This window comes from Heterocephalus glaber, unplaced genomic scaffold (assembly GCF_053883595.1).
Source record: "Heterocephalus glaber isolate CG9 unplaced genomic scaffold, H.glaber_assembly_v1.0 deba00000331, whole genome shotgun sequence".
Taxonomy (NCBI): Eukaryota; Metazoa; Chordata; class Mammalia; order Rodentia; family Bathyergidae; genus Heterocephalus; species Heterocephalus glaber.
This window is the reverse complement of record NW_028258142.1, coordinates 65026261-65050076: the sequence shown is the minus strand read 5'-3', so window position 1 is coordinate 65050076 and position 23816 is coordinate 65026261. Positions and strand designations below refer to the sequence as shown.

Genomic DNA, 23816 nt, shown 5'->3' with positions numbered 1-23816 from the left:
AAAACTGAAGCCCACTGGAAAAGTGAAAAGACTCTCGGCAATAAAGGCACATCAGACCACCGTACTTGGTAAGTTGGAGGGATCATCACCTCCCATCAGAACCTGGACTATCTTCAGGGGAAGGGCAGCTGAAACCTGCAGTACAACCTTGCGGAGTTCAACCCTGCAGGAGGACAGGGAGCTCAATTGGGACTTGCAGCCAGAAATCTGCCTGAATCTTACGGGTCTGTGACTGGCTTGCTGAGACTCATTGACTTATATCTGCACACTGCTGCCCACATTATTTATTGTGACAGCAAAGACATACCCTGAAGGAGGCCCTTCATTTTTATTTTCTATTTTCAAAATTATTATTTTTTGCTCTTATTTTTAATTTTTAATTTTTTTCTTTTTCTACTCTTTTCAAATTTTTATTTTTCTCTTCTTTTTCTGCTTTCTTTTCTCTTTTCTCTCTCTCACACACACACTCTCTTGCTATCTCTTATTGTTCTTCATCTCTCTTTTTGTTCCTGTTCTGGCCCTAAATCGGATTTTTTCTTTATTTTTCTTTTCTTCTCTTTTTCCTTCTCTCTATTGTCATTAGTTTTAAAGGAAAGTAAATATTGTTTCTAGCCTCCCTATTTCTGTTAAGTTGTTCTGTTCTCATCTTTGTTCTTTCATTCTGTCTTTTCCTCTTGGCTTCAACAGTTTCTTAGAGTTTGCTTGATCATCCTGTGTCCTCTGGCCTCACTGCTAACCTTCCCCTATCCTTCTACCTATCCCTCCCTCCCCAACTCCTTCTAATTCTGTATTCCGAAGGGTAAAGTTGCTATATTGAAGCATTTATTCACTATAAACATATGTTGGGTTGGTCCTTGATTTTGATTTAATTCACACAGTTAAAGGTGATAGATTAATAACTACCACAAATTGTCATTTTCTAAGCTGTGCTTGATGCTATAGTGTTGCTAATTGTATCACTTGGGCTCAGGTGTTGTGATTGATCTAATCAGTGGTCCTTCCTGGTGAAATGAAAATAAGACAGCCTCAGAGCCATTAGGGACTCAAAACCTAAAGACCAGCTATATCTGGAAGACACCTCTGAGAAGTAATCATCCCATAAGGGTTCTAAATACAACCAACAAAGATACTTACAATAAGCAATTTCGAAGTATCAGCCCAGGAATGAAACCAAGGATAGTATCAAAAACAAAAATGAGAAGACATTTAAGTAAGGCACAAACTCAGACTTCCACCCCAACAAGGGTAAATCCTGGGGGAAATGAGGTGGAAAGGTGATAATCAACCACCTGGACAACCTGAACTGATACCACAGAAAGTAACAAAACAGATGAATGGGGCTCTAGAAAAATTCAAAACAGAAATAATCTCCCAGATAACTACAGAGATGGTGAGCAGAGTGAAAGACATGACTAGAGGCTCTAGAAAAGAAACAGATTTAAAAAATAGATGAGCTCAGAAACATGCTAGAAGCCATGAATGCCCAGCATAAGAAAGAAATGGAAACCATGATTGTGCAACATAAGAAAGAAATGGAATCCAAGAAACAGATTCAAACAGGAGATTAAAAACTCCACTGAAAGTATTCACAGCCGATTAAGGGAATGTGAAGATAGAATATCAGATATAGAAGACAGAATTGTGGTTAATGACCATGAAAACAGAGATTTCTTAAAAATCGTAAGGGACCACAAGAAATCAATCCAGCAGCTGCTAGATAATGCAAAGAAGAATAACATAAGACTGATAGGAGTCCACGAAAAAGCAGGAGAAAGTACAATTGACATAAACAAATTGTTCACTGAAGTAATAGTAGAAAACTTCTCAGACAGAGGTAGAGAATTGAACATACAGATAAGTGAGGCATATAGAACTTCAACTAGCCATGATAAAAAAAAATCTACATCTAGACATAAAACACTCAAGATCCCAGAAACTCAACAGAAGAACAAAATCCCACAAGCAGTTAGAGAAAAGAAACAAATCACCTGCAAAGGAAAGCCCATCAGAATCATGGCAGACTTCTCAACACAAACCCTCAAGTTAAGGAGAGTCTGAAGTGAAGTATTTCAAGCCCTAAAAGAAAATAACTTCCAACCTAGACTGTTGTATCCTGCAAAATTATCTTTCAAAATCAATGGGGAAATTAGATACTTCCACAACAAAGAACACCTGAGAAATTTCATGAACACCTAACTAGCACTCCAAACAATTCTAAACAATATCCTAGAAAAAGTCAGTGAAGGTCACATCTCCAGGAGGCCCAACAGAGCAAATCCACCAGGCAAGGCAAGACACTAAAGGGAAAAAGGGGGGAGGGGGAAAGACCCAACAACAGTAAAACATCATGGCAAGGATGAGTCAATATCTATCAATTATAACCATCAATGTTAATGGCCTCAATTCACCAATCAAAAGAAACAGACTGGCAGAATGGATTAAGAAACAAAATCCAACAATATTCTGTATATAAGAAACACACTTAAAACAAAATTCATAGACTGAAAGTAAAAGGATGGAAAACAGTTCTCCATGTGACAGGAGCCTGGAAGAAAGTAGGGTTAGCAATCTTATTTGCAGACAAAGTAGATTTCAGACCAAAACTAATTAAGAGAGACAAAGATGGTCACTACATCCTTATGAAGGGATCAATTCAAGAGGAAGAGATGACAATCATAAATATATGTGCACCAAATATGAATGCCCCCAACTATACAAAAGAAATATTAATGGACATGAAAAACCAAATAAGCACTGATACAATTGTAGTGGGGGACCTCAGTACCCCACTATTACAGATAAACAGATCATCTAGACAAAAAAAATCAACAACAAAATTCTAGAACTGAACCAAGCTATTGAACAAATGGACTTAATAGATGTTTACAGAGTGTTCCACCCCACAAAATCAGAATATACATTTTTTTTCAGCTGCACACAGTTCATTCTCCAAAATAGACCACATGCTAGATCATAGGACATGTTTAAGTAAATGTAAAAGAATTGAAATTACCCCCTGTATATTATCAGACCATGGTGCAATAAAATTGGAGATTAATAATGTAAGAAACCATAACCCCCACCCCCAAACACATGGAAATTGAATAACACCCTCCTGAACAACCAGTGGGTCACAGAGGAGATTAAAGAAGAAATTAGACAGTTTCTACAAGTAAATGATAATGCCAGTACAACATACAGGAATCTATGGGACACAGTGAAAGCAGTTCTACATGGGAAATTCATAGCAGTGAATGCCCATATTAGGAAACAGAGAGAACTCAAATAAACAACCTAATGCAGAACCTCAAGCTCCTAGAAAAAGAAGAGCATTACAAAGCCAAAGCTCCTACAAGAGAGGAAATTATAAAGACCAGAGCAGAAAATTAATGCAATGGAGACTAAGAGAACAATACAAAAAATTAATGAATCAAAGAGTTGGTTTTTTGAAAGAATAAATAAAATGGACAAACCTTTAGCCAACCTTATCAAAAAAAGGAGAGAAAAAGCTCAAACCCATGCAATTAAGAATGACAAAGGCGAAGTCACAACAGACCCAGCAGAAATCCAGAGGATGTCAATACCTACTTTGAGAACCTTTACTCTAATAAAATGGAAAACACAGGAGAAATGGACAGATTCCTAAATATGAATTGCCAAAGTTAAATGAAGAAGACATAGAAATTCTAAACACCCCAATTACAATGAGTGAAATTGAAAGTGCAATAAAAAATTTACCAACAAAGATAAGTCCAGGTCCTGATGGCTTCACTGCTGAATTCTACAAGACATTTAAAGAAGAACTATCACCATTACTCTTTAAACTCATCAATGAAATTGAAAGGAAAGCAATACTTCCAAATTCATTCCTGGAAGCAAGTGTTGCTTTGATTCCAAAATGAGGGAAAGACCCAACCCAAAAAGAGAACTACGGCCAATCTCCCTAATGAACATAGATGCAAAAATCCTCAACAAGATGCTGGCAAACAGAATACAGAGGGTCATCAAGAAGATCATACACCCTGACCAAGATGGATTAATCCCAGGGATGCAAGGATGGTTCAACATACATAAATCAATAAATGTAATACACTATATTAACAGAGCCAAGGACAAAAACCATATGATCATCTCAATACATGCAGAAAGAAGCATTCAACAAAATCCAACACCCATTCATGATTAAAAACCCTACAGAAAATTGGAATAGAAGGTCTTTATCTCAACCTGATTAAGGCTATCTATGAAAAACCAACAGCCAACATCATAATGAAAACTGAAAACTTTCATGCTAAAATCAAGAACAAGACAAGGATGCCCATTATCACCACTCCTGCTCAATATAGTTCTGGAAACATTAGCCATAGCAATTAGAAAAGAGAAAGAAATAAAAGGAATAAAGATAGGAAAGGAAGAAGTTAAACTGTCATTATTTGCTGACGGTATGATACTTTACATAGAAGACCCAAAAAACTCCGCCAAAAGACTCCAAGACTTAATTGAGAGATTCAGTAGAGTAGCTGGATACAAGGTCAACACTCAAAAAACAATAGCCTTCTTGTACACAGAAAAACAGACACTGAGAGAGAAATTACGGAAACGGTTCCTTTTACAATAGCATCCAAAAACATGAAATGTCTAGGAATCAATCTAACAAAGGAGACAAAAGATGGCTACACTGAAAACTACAGCACTCTGAAAAAGGAGATAGAAGTGGATATAAGAAAATGGACAGACATCCCCTGGTCCTGGGTAGGAAGAACCAATATAGTGAAAATGGCCATACTTCCAAAACTGTTATATAGATTTAATCCAATGCTGATTGAAATTCCAACAATATGTTTCACAGAACTAGAGAAAACAATCCAAAAATTCATTTGGAACCAGAAGAGACCTAGAATAGCAAAAGCAATTCTAGGCAACAGAGACATACCTGGGGATATCACAATCCCCAACTTGAAACTATACTACAAGCTACTGTGATAAAAACAGCATGGTACTGGCAAAAACAAAACAGACCTGAGTATCAGTGGAATAGATTAGAAGATGCATAAACAACTCTAGACATGCTCAGGCACCTCATCTTTCACAAAGGAGCCAACCACCCTCATTGGAGGAAAGATAGCCTATTTAATAAATGGTGTTAGAAAAACTGGATTTCAACCTGCCAAGGATTAAAACTAGACCCATACCTATCACCATGCACTAAACTAAGATTGAAGTGGATTAAAGATCTAAATATTAAAACAGAAACACTAAACTTGCTGGAAGATAGGTAGAACTCTTGAAGACATTGGCATAGGAAAAGACTTTATGAACCAAACCTCAGTAGCATGGGAACTAGCACAAAGAATCAACAAGTGGGATCTCATCTTATTAAAAAAGCTTCTGCACTGCAAGAGAAACCACCAACAGAGCTAAGAGACAACCTACAATGTGGGAAAAAATTTTTTAGCAGCTGTACCTTAGACAAAGGACCATTATCTAGAATATACAAAAAACTGAAAAAAATCAGACCCCTCAAATTTAAAAACCTAATTCAAAAAATGGGCATCTGAAATGAACAGACATTTCTCAGACAATGAAGTAAAAGCAGCAAATAAACATATGAAAAAATGTTCAACATTACTGGTCATTCGAGAGATGCGGATGAAAACTATGCTGAGATTCCACCTCATTCCAGAAAGAATGGCTGCTATAAAGAAATCAACCAATAACAAATGCTGGCGGGGGTGTGGGGAGAAAGGAACCCTTCTCCATTGTTGGTGGGAGTGCAGACTGGTGCAACCACTGTGGAAATCAGTATGGAGATGCCTCAAAGAACTAGGGCTAGAGGTCCCATTTGACCCAGCTATTCCCCTGCTGGGTATCTTCCCAAAAGAATTAAAAGAATCATACCACAGTGATATATGTGCACCCATGTTTATAGCGGCACAGTTTGTAATAGCTAAAGCTTGGAAACAGCTCAAGTGCCCATCAACTGGAAACTGGATAAAGAAGATGTGTTTTTTTAATAAAATGGAGTACTACTCAGCCATAAAGATCAAGAAACAAGAGACATTTATAGCTAAATGGATGCATATTGAGACCATCATCTTAAGTGAAATAAATAGGACACACATGTGTAAATACTGAATAGTTTCTCTGGTGTGAGAAACTGAAAGTGTAATTAAGGATTAAAATGATTAAAATGAATAATTGATAATTTGAAATAGGAAGAACAGGTCCATGGGGGGAGGGGAAGTGGGAAGGGAAGGGGAAAGGAAAGAAGGGAAAGGCAAAAGTATAAGAAAAGGAAAAAATGGAAACAAAGTCTATATAATTAGGGAAGGGAGTACAAGGAATGGGGAAAAAATAAGAACCAAGATATATCATGTACAGGTACAAGCACCCAATGGTAAATGTAAATGTGTTGTATACCTAAAGTGTACCAATGAAAGAATTTAAGCAAAAAAAAAAAAAAAGAATGGAGGCTGAAGGGGGCGGGGACTGTCACTGTGTCACTCAAACTTTTCACTCACAGAGAAGGATCTTAGACTGCAGGGTTCAGGGTGATGTCCACCTGGCACTTTCAGACCACCTGAGGTCATATTTGTCTGAAAAACTGAAATTCACATGTTCTAAAAATCCCCAAGCCATCTCTCTCTTCCACAGCTTTCCTTTTGGTGATAAATGGCCCCCAGATTCCCACGCCTATTCTTAAGCCAGAAGCCAGGATTTCATTATAACATCATTAGTGTCTCTCAGTTCTTCTAAAATACATCTCAAGTTTGTCCTTTCCTCTGCAGGCCACCATGTTTATCTTGTCCAGGCCACTACTGTGGGAAGCTTGGAGCATGACAGCAGCTTCCTTTCAGCCTAGCCTTGCTCAAACACATTCACCAAAAATCTACAAAAGCAACTGGTCTGGGTTGACTCTGTGTGCGCCCCCCGCCCCAAGTTCATGTGTGGGACACTTATTCTCAATGGTACTTGGAGGTGGGGTGTCTAGGGGGTGACTAGGGTCAGCTGTGGTCCCGAGAGTGGGGTGGTGTAATAGCATAAGCAGCTCTGCAGAGGAGGAAGAGGGACCCAGGCTAGCACAGTTGCTGTCCTGCCATGTGGTGGCCTCTGCCATGTTATGACACAGCACGGAGGCCCTCACAAAGCGCCAGTACTATCTCCTAAGTGTCTCATCCTCTAGAACCATAGGCTAACTAAACCTCTACCCTTTATAAATGGCTGTCTCATGTGTTTTGTTACAGCCATGGAAGACTGAATAGGGGAGTGACTGTCCTTGAGTGTAGCTTGGAACACAAAAACATGAAGGCTCAGAGCAGCAGAGCGAGCAGCCTAGGGTGCGGATGCATGGAGCTGATGGGGCAGAGCCACGGTCGGGGTGGGAGGACACGAGCTGCCCTATGCACACAGCTGGGCACCGGAGTGAGGATAGAGGAGATATTCGTCGGCTGGTGGTTCCAGGTTGTGACAGCCCTGGGTCACTCACCAGTTCTGTGAGCTGAGACACGGCCCTGAAGCCCTGCACTGGTGACAGGAGGCCAGATGGTGGACCTCCAGGGCCCCTCCCAGCTCTGTTGCTTGGTCCTCCCTGTGTCCAGCTGCACATCATACACAGAGGCCTTCCTGGTGGCCAGAACATCTATAAATGAACAACGCTTTGTGTCACTGAGGCCCCTGCCGTCCTAACACATCCATGCGAAGTGATAGCATCTCTTTGTCCGTCTCTCACCCTCTCTCCCCTCCTGGCAGGCTTTGTCCCCATGGAGACTTCTTGGCCATCAAAGACCCGTGATGTCAGACACTGCTCCCACACCTTGTGTGGACAGGAATGAGTGTAAACTCTGTCCTCCTCTTCCATTAGAACCCTGGCTCTTGGTCATGAATAAGGGCTGGGGTGGTCATGCAGGTATGTGTGCAGAACAAACCAAACCATCAGCATACAGCAGAAAATCCCTCCCAGAAATCCACAAGCTAGAAAGTAAATGAAAAGGGGAATGAATTTAGCAGGATAGAGGAAGGACAAAAGTGAATGTATCCATCACCTTTCCACCACTGGGACAGAGCACCTGACATCCACAGTTTAAGGGAGGGAAGGTTTACTTTGGTTCAGGTTTCAGTCCATGGTGAGCTGGCTCCATTGCTGTGGCCTGAGGTGAGGCAGAAGCATCACGGTGGCAGAGGAGAGCTGCTCACCTCATGGCAGCCAGGAAGCAGAGAGAAAGGGAAAGAGCTAGGGAGGGGAAGGGGCCAGGGTGGGCACACCGGTGGGGACCTGCTTCCCCCAAGTAGACACACCTCCTCAGAGTCCATTTGGCTCCAAACTCGACAATGGATCCAGCCACCTCTCTAGGCCATGCCTCTGAACACTACTGGCTTAGGGGTGCAGCCCTCCATACATAAGTCTCTAGGGGGACACTTCCTGTCTAACCACAGCCTTCTGCCACCCCTGGGGCTGTGCTCAAGACACAGGGAGCTCTCAGAAATCGTCAGGCCAGGACCAAGTGCAGCTGACAGGAGGGCTGTTTGCATCCACTGTATAGGGAATGGTGGCCCCACATACCACCCAATTCATGAGCTGAGCAACGCCATCCTCCTGTGTATTGGAAACCAGGGTTTCCCTTGGAGAGAAGTGGAACCAGGGGAAATCTTGCCTAGGGGCACTAGACACAGTGACCTCAGAAGTGAAGTACTGACAAGAGAGTGAGTAGGTGACAAACTGCGTTCCAACCAGTGAAGACCCAAGCTGCACCGCAACTTGGCTCTCAGGAGGCTCACAGCAAGGCTGACCCTTCCTGGGATTTCTTCCAGGGGAGCCTAAGCTTGCCAAGAGAAAGAACCAAAGATGTTGGCCACTAAAGGCACTTAAATGAAGTGGCCAATCTAACTCACTGAATGGCAAAGCCTCTGGTCAGTAATAACACACACACTACACACTCGGGGCTCCTCGGGACTTCAGTTGTGCCTCATCCTTAAGAAGGCAGTCACAGGGTTGGGGATTTAGCTCAGTGGTTCTGCCACCTGCCCACCTGCAAGCACAAAGTCCTGAGTTTGATCCCCAGTACCCCCCAAAAAAGGCAGCCACAAGCACCAGACATCCAAGGAAATCTGCTCAATCCAATGGCCAGAAACCAAAACAAATGAGGTAAGGAACTCAAAGGAGACAGAGACAACACAGGGAATAGGATAAAAGTTTTTAAAATTGTATCTTCAGAGTTTCATAAAACAAGGAGACTGTTTGTCTGTGACCAGGAGATATTAAAACTGTGAGAGAAGAAATGAAAAATTGAAGAGTTGGATGATAAACATCCAAGACTTTAAAATAATAGATATAGCACAGGAAGAAAATAGTAAGAAAATTAAATGTTCACTCCAGAAGGCCCAACAAACAAATAATAGGCACTCCAGAAATGGAGACTGTAGAAAATATAGTGGGAAAGTGACTAGGTAAACAACTCAAGATTCATTAGAACTGAAAGATAGGCATTTTGAGTTTGAAGGGCTCATTAAGTATTCAACACAATGTATGAAGAAACAGCCCTAGAAAGTTACCTCAGAATGAACTTCCAGAACAATAAGGAAGAACAGACTTGTTTGTTTGCAGTACTAGGGATAAAACCAGGGTCTGGCACACACCAGGCAAGTGCTTTACCCCTCGACTATTGCCTCAGCCCAGAAATAGATTCTTAACTCCCCTGAATAAAAGAAAAGCAGTAGAAAAAGCTTCAGGAATCAGAAAGGCAACAGACTTTATCATGACAACAAATGACATTAGAGAAACAATGGAACAGTGTGGTTAGAATGGAGTGGGGAATTATCCCCACCATGAAACTGGTACAGAGCACAATGATCTAAGTGATGTGTCCACCGAAACCCATAGGTCGAGCTCCTCCCTACCAAGGCGATGGTGTCAGGAGGCGGGGACTTGGAGGTGATAGGTGGCAAGGGTGCTGCTGCCATGCGTGGGAGTAGTGGGTTGTCTTCCCCTTCCACAAGGTAAGGACCCAGCACAACAGTGCCACCTATGGATCCAGAAGTGACCTCACCAGACACCACATCTGTCAGAACCCTCAGCTGGGATTCTACCTCCGAAACCGTAAGAAATCCATTTCTGTTGTCGATTGCATTTTGTTATAATGTCCAACAGATTAGCCTGGTCAAATTGCTGATTAGTTTTGGAAGCAGCCTATATGACCATCAATAGAGAAATGGATAAAGAAAATATGGGATTTATACACAACAGATTACTACTCTGCCACAAAGGATAAACTTGAGGCGTTTGTAGGAGAATAGATGCACCTTGAGACCATAACGTTAAGTGAAATCAGACACACAGTCTTAAATATTGCATGGTTTCTCTTATATGAGAAAACCAAAATATAAAGAACAAAAGAAAAGACAGATAATAGAAAACAGGGAGGGAGATCTTTTGCAAATAGGAAGAGGACCAAGAGATGGAAGAAGGGGGAGAGAAGGAAGGGGATGTAAAAAGAATGAAGTGTTATGTACATGTACCAACTCCCCACAATGAATGTGACCGTGATGTGCTACAAACATATACTAACAAAAAGAGTAAGGGCAGGGTAAAGGGACTTTATCTGTATAAGGCCTCAAAGTTTACTCTCCACGTACTTTTCTAAGGAAGAAACTAGAAGACGTCGGTTCCCCAAATCAGGAAGCAGCTGAGAAGAGCCACATATGGGTGTCCCCAGGGGGACATGGGCAGAGTGCTGGAGCACCTGGCAAAGGAGCCAAAGGATCAAGGGGCTGGCTTCTGAGGGAGGCCTTCTTAGGAAAGTAGGCAGAATTGAATGTTCTTCTGGAGCATTTGAATGGATTGCTGGAAAATTTGAGAATAAATCACCAATAGGTCAAAAGGCAAACCAAGACCAAAAAAAGGAACAAAAAAAGGAAAATTTAGCTATTGTATTACATATGACTCAGGTGTGAATAATTTAATTATTGTCATGTAAACAGCGTGTGTGTTTATGTGGGTTGAGGTAAAATTCTCTACATATTCATCTGTAGCAGAAACCAACAAGTATGATCTAAAAATGGAAAAAAATTAAAGAAATAGTACATATCTACATATCTGCAAATTCCACATCTGAGGACCCAACCAAGAATTGAAAATATTTGGCAAAAAACCCACCTGTATCTACTGAACTTGTGCAGACATTTTTGGTCATTGTTCTCTAAACAACACAGCATAACAATTATGTATATAGCATTTACGCTGTAGTAGGTGTCTCAAGTCATCTGGGGAGCGTTTAAGGTACACAGGAAGAGGTGCACAGGTTCTATGCAGATACTGTGCCATTTTATATGCAAGATGTGAGCACTCACAAATTTGGGTATCCACAGGGAGCCCTGGAACCAGTCCTTTGTGGATACTGAGGGATTCTTATGTCCACATTTTATTTAGAAATAAGGAGGGAAAATCCAGAAGAAAATGCTAAATGAATCCTTGCCTTTTAAAGAGTCAGAACTAGGGTGGAGAAGGGAATCTCTTGTGTTTTATAAGCCTTATGGAATAACTTGGTTTTAAAAAGTGTTTATATACATAAAAGTCCATGGAAGGGAGGAAAGGAAGAAGGAAAAGGAGTAAGAGAGGAGAAAAGGAAGGAGAGAGGGAGAAGAGAGGTCTGATGAATTAGTTCATATTAAAGTGATCCTGATCCTAGATGGTTTAGTGAAGTCCTGTCTTAGTCACTTGGGACAAAATACCCGACAACCACAAATTAAAGCAGGAGAGTTTTATTTTGGCTCACAGTTTGTAGAGGTTTCAGTCCATAGTCAGTTTGCTCCAAAGTAGGGCAGCATGTACAAGGGGCATCACAGAGGAGAAACAGTCCATGGGATAGCAGGCAGGAGGCAGTGAGCAGCAGCATCGAGCCGCCTATGTTCCATCCAGGCTACAAGCATATTGGTTGGTGTCACCCACACCCACAATGAGGCTCTGCCTTTAGTAAATCCATTCAGCCACACCCAGAATCATGCTAATGGGCTGATGGAGTATCACACATCCTAGATCCAGCCACCTCTGAAAAGCCCACCTATGAGCATATGAGGCTTTGGGAGGACATCTAATACAAGCCGAAACAAGTCCCTTCCTAGGAACACTCACATTTTAAATGGTGACAAGAAATACCATTTACATTTGAACCCAAAGAAGTGAGCCGGGCCCTATAGTGGGAGAGTAGGGGTCTGCATGGAGCCACATGGTCTGAGGGGCTCCCCAGGCCCTCGCAAGTCATAGTTAAGGGCAGGAAAGCGGGGTGGCTGAGCCAAGAAGGGAGAGGCTGGCACAGTGGGATGCTCTGCTGGGGTTGGTATGCAGGGCTGGGGAGGAGCCCAGTGGTAGAGTGTACCCCAAGCCTGGGTGAGACCCAGAGCTCCAGCCTCAGCCCCAGAGCAAAACAGGAAGACTTATTTATTATTCCTGAGAGGCCCACAGGCCTGGTGGGGATAGAGTAGGGTGAGTGAGGGCTTGGGAAGCAGGTTGAGAACTCTGTCCCTGGGCCGATTTGTTTTGGGATGGACAGCACCTATCATGTAAGGCCTGGGAACCCAAGCTCCACCCTCAAGCTCTACTGGAGGCTTGGCCGCTCACTGAGGACAGGATCAAGAAGATCTTGAGTCCTTTCTGAAGATCATGTGTCCTGTGGGTAACCCAGAGCCCACCAGGGTGCAATCCCACCCTGACCATCACAGCTGCTGAAGATCCCCACTCGGTGGAAGACTTGATCTGAGGGAAGGGAAGAGAGGCAGTGCTGAGCCAGCTTGGGAAGCGGGGCTGTGTGATATAAAGTAGCCCTGGATTTCTGGAAGAGAGCTTTATTTTGCTCAGGGTTGCAGTGCCTGGTTGGCTCCAAGGAAGGACCCGGGAGGAGGAAAGCTGCTCACATCATGGCAGCAGGAAGCAGAGAGCAAAGGGAGGAACAAGGGAGGAAGATAAACCCCTCCAGGCCACTGGCCCATGGATTCACCTGCAACTAGGCTCCACCCAACAGTACATTTATCAATTCAATATAGCTCTCTGTGTGATCCAGTCACCATTGAAATCCATGAAGCTTTGGGGACACACCAGATCTAAACCATAACACCATTATTATTACAACCTATATTTTAAAAACTATAGCAGTCCCCCTTTACCATGGACTAAGGCTGCCATGAATGCCTGAACCAATGAATATGCTTGTCAGCTTTGAATTACTGTAACAAAATACCTGAGAGAATCAACCTACAGAGAGGAAAAGTTGATTTTGGCTCACAGTTTTGGGGGTTGAGTCCACGGCCAGTGGGTCTCATTGCTTTTGGCCCTGTAGGCGGCAGCACAAAAGCTGCTCACCTGGTGGTAGCAGGGAGGTAAAGCGAGGAGGAGGAGAAGCTGGGGGTGGGATTGTCCTTCAAGGCCATGCCCCCAGTAACCTCATTTCCTCCCATGAGGCTCCACTTCCCAAAGGTCCCACCACCTCCCAACAGCACCATGGGTGAGGGACCAAGCTGTCAACATGCAGACGTTTCAGGGATATTCAAGATCTAAACTATAGCAATAACTAATAATAAAATAACATAATTATGACAATGCATGGTAATAAAAGTCACTTGAATGTGGTCTTGCTCTGTCAAAATATCTTATTTTATTCTAACCTTTTCTCTTAAAGGAAGCATTTAATGGCTTCTCTGGCATATTCAAATTGCCAGCATCACTAGGTTTTTTTGAGACAGGGCCTCACTATGTAGTTCAGGCTGGTCTTGAACTCACTGTGTAACCCAGGCTGGTCTCAAATTCACAGCGATCTTCCTACCTCAGCCTCCTGAGTGCTGGAATGACCAGTGTGTGCCAACACACCCAGTAGCATCACTAGCCTTGTGCATCTGGGCTATGATTAAGTAAAACAGGTGACTCAAGCCCTGGCACTGTGGTACTGGGCATCTGATAAGATTATTTGGCAGCTACTCTGTGAGTGATGGCAGGTAGTGTGGAAATGCTGGACAAAAGGCTGATTCAGGTCCTGGGAAAAGGTGGAGGGGGGATGGAGCAAGGGATCACCACCTTGTGCAGGAGTAAAACCTGGGAATGGTTTATTTCTGAAATCTTTTATTTAATAACTCTGGACCATGGATGACTACTGGTAACTGCAGAAAGCAAAATCCAAGACGAAGGAGGACTGCTGCACGTAAGATGAAAGAGAAGTGAAAATCACACGAGATAGCAACAGCCATAGGACTGTAAGTAATTTGCCTCCCTTTTATAGTGATAGTGTTCCCAACTTATATAAGGGGCATGCATTGCTTTTTAACGAAGGTATGTGCCAAAACTCCTATAGCATTAACAGGCTTGTATCATCAAAGTCAAATTAGCAGTATACAATCACTACACAGATGCCCTGAGATTCTAATTCCCTTATTGTTTCCAGCTCCTATATCAAATATTGCATTTTAAAAAAAAAATCATTAAAAGATTCAATGATCATGTATCTACCTACAGAATTAGCTTAGATTTCCTGTTATCCACATTCTTTGCTGGAAGTTTCCCGTTTATTCTGAGTGTTTCAAGAAGTTACTATACCATTCATTCCTTCCCAGTGATTCGACAAAGATTTTTATTGCTTGTTCTCCAAGGTACACAGCAGTCATAATTAACAAACCCAGCCGTCGCTCAAACCCTAAGGCCAAGGCAAGACGATGCAGGCGGTCAGGCCCATAAATACTGCGTCGAGGACGCTTGCACTGACCTACACTCTGAGAGAAACCCGAAAACATGAGCCGTTCGACATCTGCGAAGTTCCCCACTCCAGAGCTTACAGGCTCCAGGCTCCGAGCAGGGCTGCATGTCCTCTTTCTTGTCATAGAAAACGTTGGGTGGCTTTTTCTCTTGTGCAGGACCTCAGAGAGATGCAGGATGCTCTCCTTTCTCCAAGCCCAAGAATTCCCAGAACCCAAGTTCTCACCACTTCCGGAAAGCTGCCTCCTCTCTGCCCTCCTCTCTGCCCTCCTCTCTTTCTGGATCCTTCATTCTCATGCGCACGGAAGAGTTCCAGAAACACCTAGGCCCAGCGCCTCAGAGCGGCCTGCATGGATCCCGATGATGACCGGCAGGGCTCCCTGCAAATGTTCCTGGGACCTAGTACCGCGCAGGACCACTAGATGGCGCCACAGGCACACAGAGGTCGCAAACCCCACGCGCGGAGCAGAGCTCTGGGTCCGGATCCTGCCGAGGGAGATGCGCTGCTTACTTTGTCACCAGGTGACGTTAGGGAGAGCGTCTCTGTGAACACAGGGGATCTGGGCACCAGCACCCCCTTACAAACTGTGTGTGTGTGCGCCTAAAATTGGGGGGCAATTTTGCTCTACGAAGTCACTGCAGTTTTCAAACTGCGTTGGCTCCTGGAGGCCGGTTCCATTGAACAGCACTTAATCCAAGCAGTCAGGGTCAAGGTGGCGGCGGGTCCTGATGCGGAGCGCGCGTGGCTGAGCGGATCCCAGGCAGCTGCCACTGCCCGCTGCCGCCGCGGTCCCCGGAGGAGGGCCTGGTGACCCTGCGGCTGAGCGTGCGCACCCAGGGCTGGGAGAGTTGGAGAAGGGGCCGCCGGGAGCACCCCTGTCACCTGTCAGCCTTCCCTCCCTGACACACCCCGCCCGCCGGAGGCTTGCTGGACCCCGGATCATCTCGGCACGTGAGGACGAGGACTTGTGTCAGTGCAGGCCACGGGTGGCGGGGCCATTGCTTCCCTGCAGCCGCCGCGCGCCTCCTCTCCCCCAGGATCTGGGCCTCGGGCCCCGCCCGCAGCCTCCTCCTGAGAGCCCTGGGCGCCCTGGACGCACCCCCCACCCCCCTGCTTCCCTGCAGCCCGGGAAGGAGCGCCCTGCACACAGCCCGCAGCAGGGCGGCCCTCCTCAGTGCCCTCAGTCTCCTCCTCACAGGCCCGGCCCCCACACGGGGCTTTGCCCACTGCTCAGGGAGCAGACCTGCTGGGCCTTAGGGGTGCCCTGGTCAGAGGGCAGCCGTGACAGCCCAGCAGGGATCAGGACGGCTGAGAGACAGTCCCACGTGTGGAGGCTCCCAGGAAACACCTGAGGCCTTGTTGTTATTTTGTGGGGTTTTTGTTATTAGTATTTTTAATTTTTAATGAGTAACTAGAAATTGTATATTTTCATGGTCTGTAGAACATGACATTTTGAAACTTGCTTATGTGCAGAATGGCTACACCAAGCTAACACATGCCTCACCGCACATTCTTATCTTTTCATAGTTTTTTTGTGTGTGTGGTAAAATCCATTTAAATTCCACTCTTTTAGCAATTTTCATGTATAAGTTATTAATTAAGGTTTCCCCTTATCTGAGGTTCTGCAGTTTCAGTTACCTGTGGGGAAATGTGATCTAAAAACATTAAATGGAAAATTCCAGAAAAAATTCATACACTCTAAATGGTATGTCATTATGATTAGCATGATAAAATCTCTCCTTGTCACCCTGTCTTCTGCCCAGGACATGAATCACTTCTTCGCCCAGTGGATCCACACTGTCTATGCTACCCACCCATTAGTAACCGTTAGTTATCTCGGTTATCAGACCTGCCTTAATGAAAGCACAAGACTAGTGATGCTAGCAATTATATCACAGCATGTGGTTACAATTGTTCTATTTTATTATTGTTGTTAATCTCTACAATGTCTAGTTTGTAAATTAACTTTATTATAGGTGCATACTGATATTATAGGCAGAAAGCCCATTCAGGCCTCAGTGCTATCAGGCCTCATCAAGCATCCATGAAACATTTTGGAATGATCCCAAGGATAAAGAGGACTACCACGCACTCACCAGGTTGACAATCTGTATCTTGAATTTATTCCACCTGTCTGACTGAATTTTTATACCCTTCCTTTCATAATCTTGTTGTTACAGTGTTTGTTGCTTACTCTCAGCAGATGTTCTCCCACCAACTACACAAATAGTCACCAACCCCTCAATTTCCTGTTTGCTTACCTCCAAGTTTTTATGAATGTGTCAGGGGAGATATTACATGTGCTCCTCATTCCTGCCTAGGTCTATTAAATATGAATTACCCTTCTGGAAACATCCAGAGGCCTGGAAGAGTTCTCCTCTCACCTCCCCCCCAGCCCACCTCTGTCTCTTTGGAATGGCCGCCCCGGGAAAGTGATCACAGCTCTTGGGACAGGAAGTGGTTCCCTCCCACACAGGAAACTGTGGACTGCAGCTGGTCCAGTGCCTGGTGGGGAATTTAGTGCTGGCATCGGCAGTGTGTGGGGTGCTGAGAGCAGAGTGAGCCCAAAGACCCCATAGGCAAACCAGCTCTTACTGGCTTCCTGGCCCGTGGTCAGACCACTACATTGCTGGCTCCTTATTTCTGTCAGTTCCAAAGACGGCGGGAAAGGACGCAAGGGTGTGACCATCTTCCCAGACCCCACGGTGAGTGGAGTTTCCTGGTACCTCCTGCCCAAGGCTGCTTTGTCCATTGTGTCCCGGCTGCCATGCCCTCTCTCTTTCTGAAGAATGAAGCTGTATCAGTCATGCCTTCTGCTAAGTATACATCTTCGTCCTCTCTCTCTGCCAGCTCGTTCTCTACAACAGCTAGGTAAGTAGGGAGGTGGGTGAATGGATGGATGGATGGATAAGAGAGAGATAGGTAGGCAATGTTTCCTGCTTAGGAAAAATCCCTCAAACACAAGTCTTTTGCTGGAACGTCTCTCCTAGCTTGGCTGAGTGTGGCTGTGGTCTCCGCCCCTCCCGCCTCCACATCTCCCCTCTCTCCCCTCTTCCTCTGAATGGGGACTCTAGCCATTCAGCTGAAACTGATCTCCCCAAGGCCAAATTGTAGCTAAATTAGGTGCTCACCAAGTGTACAGCATTAGCACTCTCACCAAACCCATTTTCATAGTCCACCCACTTAAGAGTCCACCCCACTGATTTCCTTTTAAGGTCCTTCTTTTGAAACTTGCTCCTTGCCAGGTGCTTTGAGAGGCTTCTCTTCCTCTTGCTGTCTCTTCAACACAGGTATCCCCTTGAGCCTGGCCGGTATCCCTAGCCTGAAACTCTTCACCCTCTCCTTAAACAAGCTCAGCCCTTCTTGTGGTCTGGCACCACCAAGGGGCCTTTCTTCTCCTCCCAAAGAACTCTCAAAAGCCGTAGGACCACCCACCTGCTTTTGGGGACCCAGAGGCACCACACCCAGGACCCAAACTGACCTTGCCATCACCAGCTGCCACCCACACCTGGGAACCCCAGCACTTCAGGGGCACCCATCACCCACGTCTGTAAGGATGGGCTCTTCATAACCAGCCATCTGACCAGCTGTGTGGCCTCATCTCTGGGTGCCGCTGTATGTACCCTCATGCAAGCTGAGAGGGGCCCTGGGGTTCACCTGCAGGCCCGCTCGGGCTGTGCTGCTGGGGCCTGCTCTACTGGCCTGGCCTCCTTCAGGCACTGGAGAACAGGCTTGTCATTTCCTCCTCCCAGGACCACTTCCTGCTGGGTTGGGTGCCCCTCAGTATGCCAATAAAACCAAGGTGCTGGACTCTCCCGTAGAGGGTGGGAGCTCCTTGGGATCCTAGTGTTCGGGGCACTCTGTGTCCACAATGCCAGGTACTGGGTACCAGCTTGATCTCACCCAGGCTTAGGCTGCACTCAAGAGGATGCCCGGTCAGCCCCGGCTCAGCAGCTTAGCAGCTGGGTGTCCTTGGTCCTCATTTGTGTCCATAAACCAGGCTGGTGATTTCAAATGAGTTAGTCCTTGTCAAGCAGTTAACTAGCGGCCAGCCCTCAGTAAGTATTTTCATTTCCAACGTGTGAGCTATTTTCTGTAAAGATCTGTTGATGAAGTCCAAGGGGGAAATGACTTTGTCCTGTGGAGTGGCTGGAGAGGAGTGGGGAGGAGGGAGAGGAAAGGATAAGACAGTGGAGGGGTCATAGCTTGGATCTAGGATGTCCCCTAAAGGCCCATGTGTGGAAGGCTTGGGGCCCAGCTCGGCCCTGTTGGGAGGGGGTGACCTTTAGGAGGAGGGCCCTAGCGGGAGGAAGTGAGGTCACAGGGGCGTGGCTTGGAGCGGATATGAAGACTGTGGGAACCTCCGGCCTCTCTTTCTCGGTTTCCTGGCTGCCCCTAGGCTGTGGGCCGCCTCCTCTGGCGCATATTCCCACGGAAGCAGACTGTGCCACCCCGAGGGCCCTGAGCCAGTGCAAGCCTCTCCTGCTTTCAGTTACGAGCCCAGGTATTTTGTCACAGTAATGGAAAGCTGATCAACGTGGGAGATAAGGCAAACTGTGGGAGAACAGATTGATTATTTATCTTTGTGTAATCAAGAAAAGTAGAAACTTCCATTATTTCTTCCCAGTGTCACTTGTGTGTGTGTGTAAATGCTACACTTTAGTGTCAGAAACTTGAACATGGATCTATAAAGGATATAGCTCGCCATTTATTTACTTTAACTCTAGATTATTCATTAAAAATCAAAGATTATGATGCTTATTTTAAGAATTAATTTAATTCACACAAATTAAATTATGGGTTTAAAGATTTTTCCAAATCTCCTTTGGACAGGAATTTATGTAAGGATGAAGCATTATGGTGATATCATCTTGAGTCAGCACTGTAAGCCTCAAACTGTGCATCTTGTTGAGTTTATAAAATACATTTTAATCCCCCCCCCCCCCGCTACTGTAGGTGTCAGGAGAATGCTAAACTATAAGGAAGAATGAGAAAAAGACATGGAAACTGAGTCAGATATTGAAGCAAATTAAAAGAAGTCACTCCACAGAGCTCTACTGTAAAATAGATCGGAGATAAAGGTATGTGGAAGTTATTTTATGTCCCCTAATAATCACTCTGTGAAGTATTTTTCAGACTAAAGACAGTCCAGTCCAACAACAATAAAAAGTAAATCTTTTCAATTAGATTCACTGGATTCTATTAGAATTCTCTTACATTTTATTAGAACTTCATTTAGACTCACCTTTCAGTGGCCCCCGACTCTGAAAGCTCAGGCAGGTGGTGCCAGATAGCTGACAATGTAACCGGCCCGCTGCCTTCTCCTCAGGAGGCAGTTCTGTCAGGAGGCATAGGTTCTGCTGCCTTCTCCAAGGCTGCACCACGGATGGGGCCACCTGGCCTCCCCTGAGGTCGGCTGGCCTTCGCTCGGCTGGAGAGGTGGGCTTTGTCCCCCTGCAGCCCCCCTGGAGGTTTCTTAGTTGTGACTGAATCTACGGGCTTCTCCTTTCAACCAGCAGAGCCCTACGAGAGACCACGCAGTGTGGACAGCACGGGGTGGGGGGGGTCCTCGGCGTCCTTCTCAGGGCATCAGGGGATCCGGAAAGAAGCATAGCATGGGGAGAGTAGGGGTGCGAGGGCGTGGAAGGGGAAGGGGGTTGAGTGGATGCGGTGCCCTGGCGTGGGGACCAGAGCTGTGTCCCTGGCAGCCACCCTGCCTGGGGACCCCCACGCTGGGAGGCCGGGCATCCTGGTCTGTGCTGTCGTGAGCATCGTACCCAAAGACGGACAAACACACTGTCTAGGCTTGAGGGTAATTCCAGAAAGGCGTTTGCTGCTAACCTACTTGTTACTCATCCCATTAATACTCCTCCGTTCTGGGCCGGGATGTAGCTCAGTGGCGCTGAGCCTGCCTGGCAAGTGCAGGGTCCCGAGTTCAATCCCCAGTACCAAAGAAAAGCCCTCATACCTAATATTCCTCAGTTCTGCCCCACAGGAATTAGCTAGGGAAAAAATAAAACTCAGACTCATTGGTTCTTCAGGGTGAATCCATATATGTTTTTCCTGAGTCTTTTGGTTTTCTCTTTGCTCCTCTGGCTGCTGCCCTCAAAAGACTCAACCTGGTTTTCCAAGATGATGACAGTGGATTAGAGACACACATAATCAGGAGGAGGCCACCCCAGCTGACTAACTTGCAGATTTGAAGATATAATGGCACCGCCTCCAGTCTCTGATGACTTAAATGAATCTCACCTTCTGATGACTGAAGGAAAATGTGTTCCTGAGTGCGAAGAATGGTCCAATTTTCATTACCTCCCAGAGGCAGAGCCTGCGAAGACGCTGAGCTGGGCTGCACAATTCACCGACAGAGCAGAGCTTTCAGGGGCTCCACGGCACCCGTCCTCACCTAGGAAAAGCCCTGCACTCAGCCCATGCTCGGAGTCACGCTCCGCCGTGTCCCGGTCCGGTAACGCAGGGCAGCCTGGATCTCTTGCTTTCTTATGACCCCATCCCCAAATACACCCTCTCAGCTCTATTGGAACAAACCCAAAGTGCGGTATCATCAGTTCTAAACCGAAGGCCTGTTTCCTGACTTTCTATGGAGAACTGTGTGACTTTGTAATTAGGAAAAAGGCACAATTTTTGCTTTTAACTGACAAGTGGTAATTGTGTATATTTGTGAGGTACAGTGTGATGGCTGCACGTACACACGCATTACAGAAGGATCCAGTCAAGACAGTTATCATAGCCAGACCTTGCATTCACACCTTCCTGTGGTCTGTGGTGAAGAATCTATTTTGGCAGTGTGGGAATGGACGAGGCACTGTTAGCTGTGGTCACCACAAAGAGCAGAGCGCTGGACTCACTGCCCAGCCTGCCTCGGACCCTGCCCGAGTGACCACACCTGCTGTCCCCACCTCTCCCTCCTGGGGCCTGTGTGCAGCACCTTTCTGTTCTCCCTTTCCATGAGGCCCACATATAAGAGAGACTATGTACTACAGTGGAGCCTCGAGTTATGACTGACCCGACATACGAACAACCTGGGTCATGACTGGAATCTTAGTTTTAACTTATGACCAGAGTCATGAGTTATGACCCAGATGGTCTCAGATACAGATTTAACCCCTAAAGAGTCCTGGAAGGAACATGACAACATCCTTACCTGTGTGGGGTTGAGAAATCCTGGCCCAGTGTCTCTCTAAGGACACTGGGATCTGCCAGGAGACAGACTCTGAAGGCTGTGTAGAGGAGCCTGAGGCTTCACCGATGAACTTGAGTCACAACCAGTCCTCGGGAACAAATTGAGTTTGTAAGTCAAGGGTCCACAGTATTTGTCTTTCTGCTCCTGGCTGACTTCACTTAGTGTAACGCCCAACAGTTCAGTCCATGCGGTTGCTGATGAGAGCACTGCCTTCTTTTTCAGGGCTGTATGATACTCCTCCGTGTGTGTGTGTGTGTGTGTGTACGTATCCTCTTTACCTGCTCCTCCATTCATGGGCGCCTAGGTTGCTTCTGTGTCTTCAGTATTGTGAACTACGATGAAGAAAGTAGGGAAATCTTAACATGAACATTAAAAAGTCTTCCCGGGCCGGGGATTTAGCTCAGTGGTTCTGGCACCTGCCTTGCAAGGACAAGGTCCCAAGTTTGATCCCCAGTACCAAAAAAAAAAAAAAAAAAAAAAGCACACAAAAAAAATCGCTTCTCAGCCTTTTGGCTAAGATCAAGTGTAAAAAGTCTTCCCGATAAGTCAAAACAGAGCAGGACGCAGGACCTCAGTAAGAATAATTATAATAATAACTCTGCCCCCTACGATAGTGCACGTGTTTGGTCAGCAAGCAACACCGGGAGGTTTGTGGTGGTTTATGTGTCTGCATCACTGCTGGAGCCTAAGGACACACCCGGGTCCGAGCAGGGTGTCAGCTGGTCAGGGACCGGGCCAGGTTTTATCAAAGGGTGCATGATAGCCCCTTCCTGTTGGCCAGCTGGGCTCACTCAGTGGCCGGCGTCCTTGAGCCTCCAGGGTGGCTGTGACCCACTGGCTCCATCAGTGGTGTTGGTCCTGGGACTCAGCCACACACTCTCCTGGCACGGGAGGCCTGGGCTTGCCAAGTCCTGGGAGATGGCACAGGGCCATGAGGAAAAGAAGTGTTCTTACTCCGGAGAAAAAGGGGCTTTTGAAAACTGGGCTCTGAACCAACCTTCTTCAGACTGGGAAAGGGGTCCCTTCATTTCCACAGGCCCACAGCCACACCTGCCCTGGCCACTGTGCCACACAGAGACTCCCAGCCCTGGGTGGGTGTGGAGGTGCCTGCGCCCTGCTGCCCTTTAGGGTTCAGCGAGGGCAAAGCCACGCTTGAAGGCCAGCACTTCTGGGTGCATGGATGAAGACTCAGGGAGTCGTGGATTCAGACAGTAAATACTAACTGTTCTGTGGGTTCGCCTGAGAACCAAGGCTGGCAGGATCTCATTTCCCATGAAAGCCTTTGGTCTCCAGGAGCAGTGATTCGGTTTCCTGTGACCACAGCCGGGTGCAGCGATGCAGGTGACTGCTGGACCCAGGGACGGGAGGAGAGCCGCTCAGAAGTCCTCCCCATCACCCAGAGCATCTGCAGGTCTGTCCTGCCCTGAAGGCCTCTCCTGTTATGCTCGGTCACTGAGCACAAGTCCCTGGACACAGAAGCAGCCCCTGCGCCCACCTCAGCACCTGCACAGAGCGTAGGCCCGCAGACGTTCATGGGTCCCACCAGCGCCGTTCACTCCCCATCCGGCTCCCTGATGCCTCTGTGCTGGTCTCAGCTGTCCAGCTAGGAAGTGCCACACACAGGAAACCTCTCCTCACTGTGACAGGAGTCGGAATGCAGCCTGTGGAGACAGGACTGGCCCCGAGACAGCTCGGGAGACAGATGCAATGTCAGCAGGGTTTTCCAGCCCCCTGCCCGGCTGGCCCCAGGGCTTGGCTGTTCTTTCCTAGGAACCCCCAGCACAGCCACCGTCAGTCTTCCTCATGGCAGATGCAGGACGCTTGATTCTGCACCTTGGAAGAAGGCTGCTCCAATGAGGACTGGGGATGCTGGGAGAGGGCAGGAC

General features: G+C 46.2%; 1 long non-coding RNA gene and 1 pseudogene across 1 annotated transcript; one reads left to right on the top strand and one right to left on the bottom strand.

The window, feature by feature from the left end:
* The window catches only part of LOC101717674 (protein THEMIS3-like), a 50596-nt pseudogene that overhangs the window by 17583 nt on the left and 9197 nt on the right, over positions 1-23816 (bottom strand).
* On the top strand, positions 18890-21026 carry LOC110350856 (uncharacterized). The gene is made up of 3 exons (XR_002397774.2): positions 18890-19233; positions 19686-19810; positions 20842-21026. It is a non-coding gene; the product is annotated as an uncharacterized LOC110350856 (long non-coding RNA).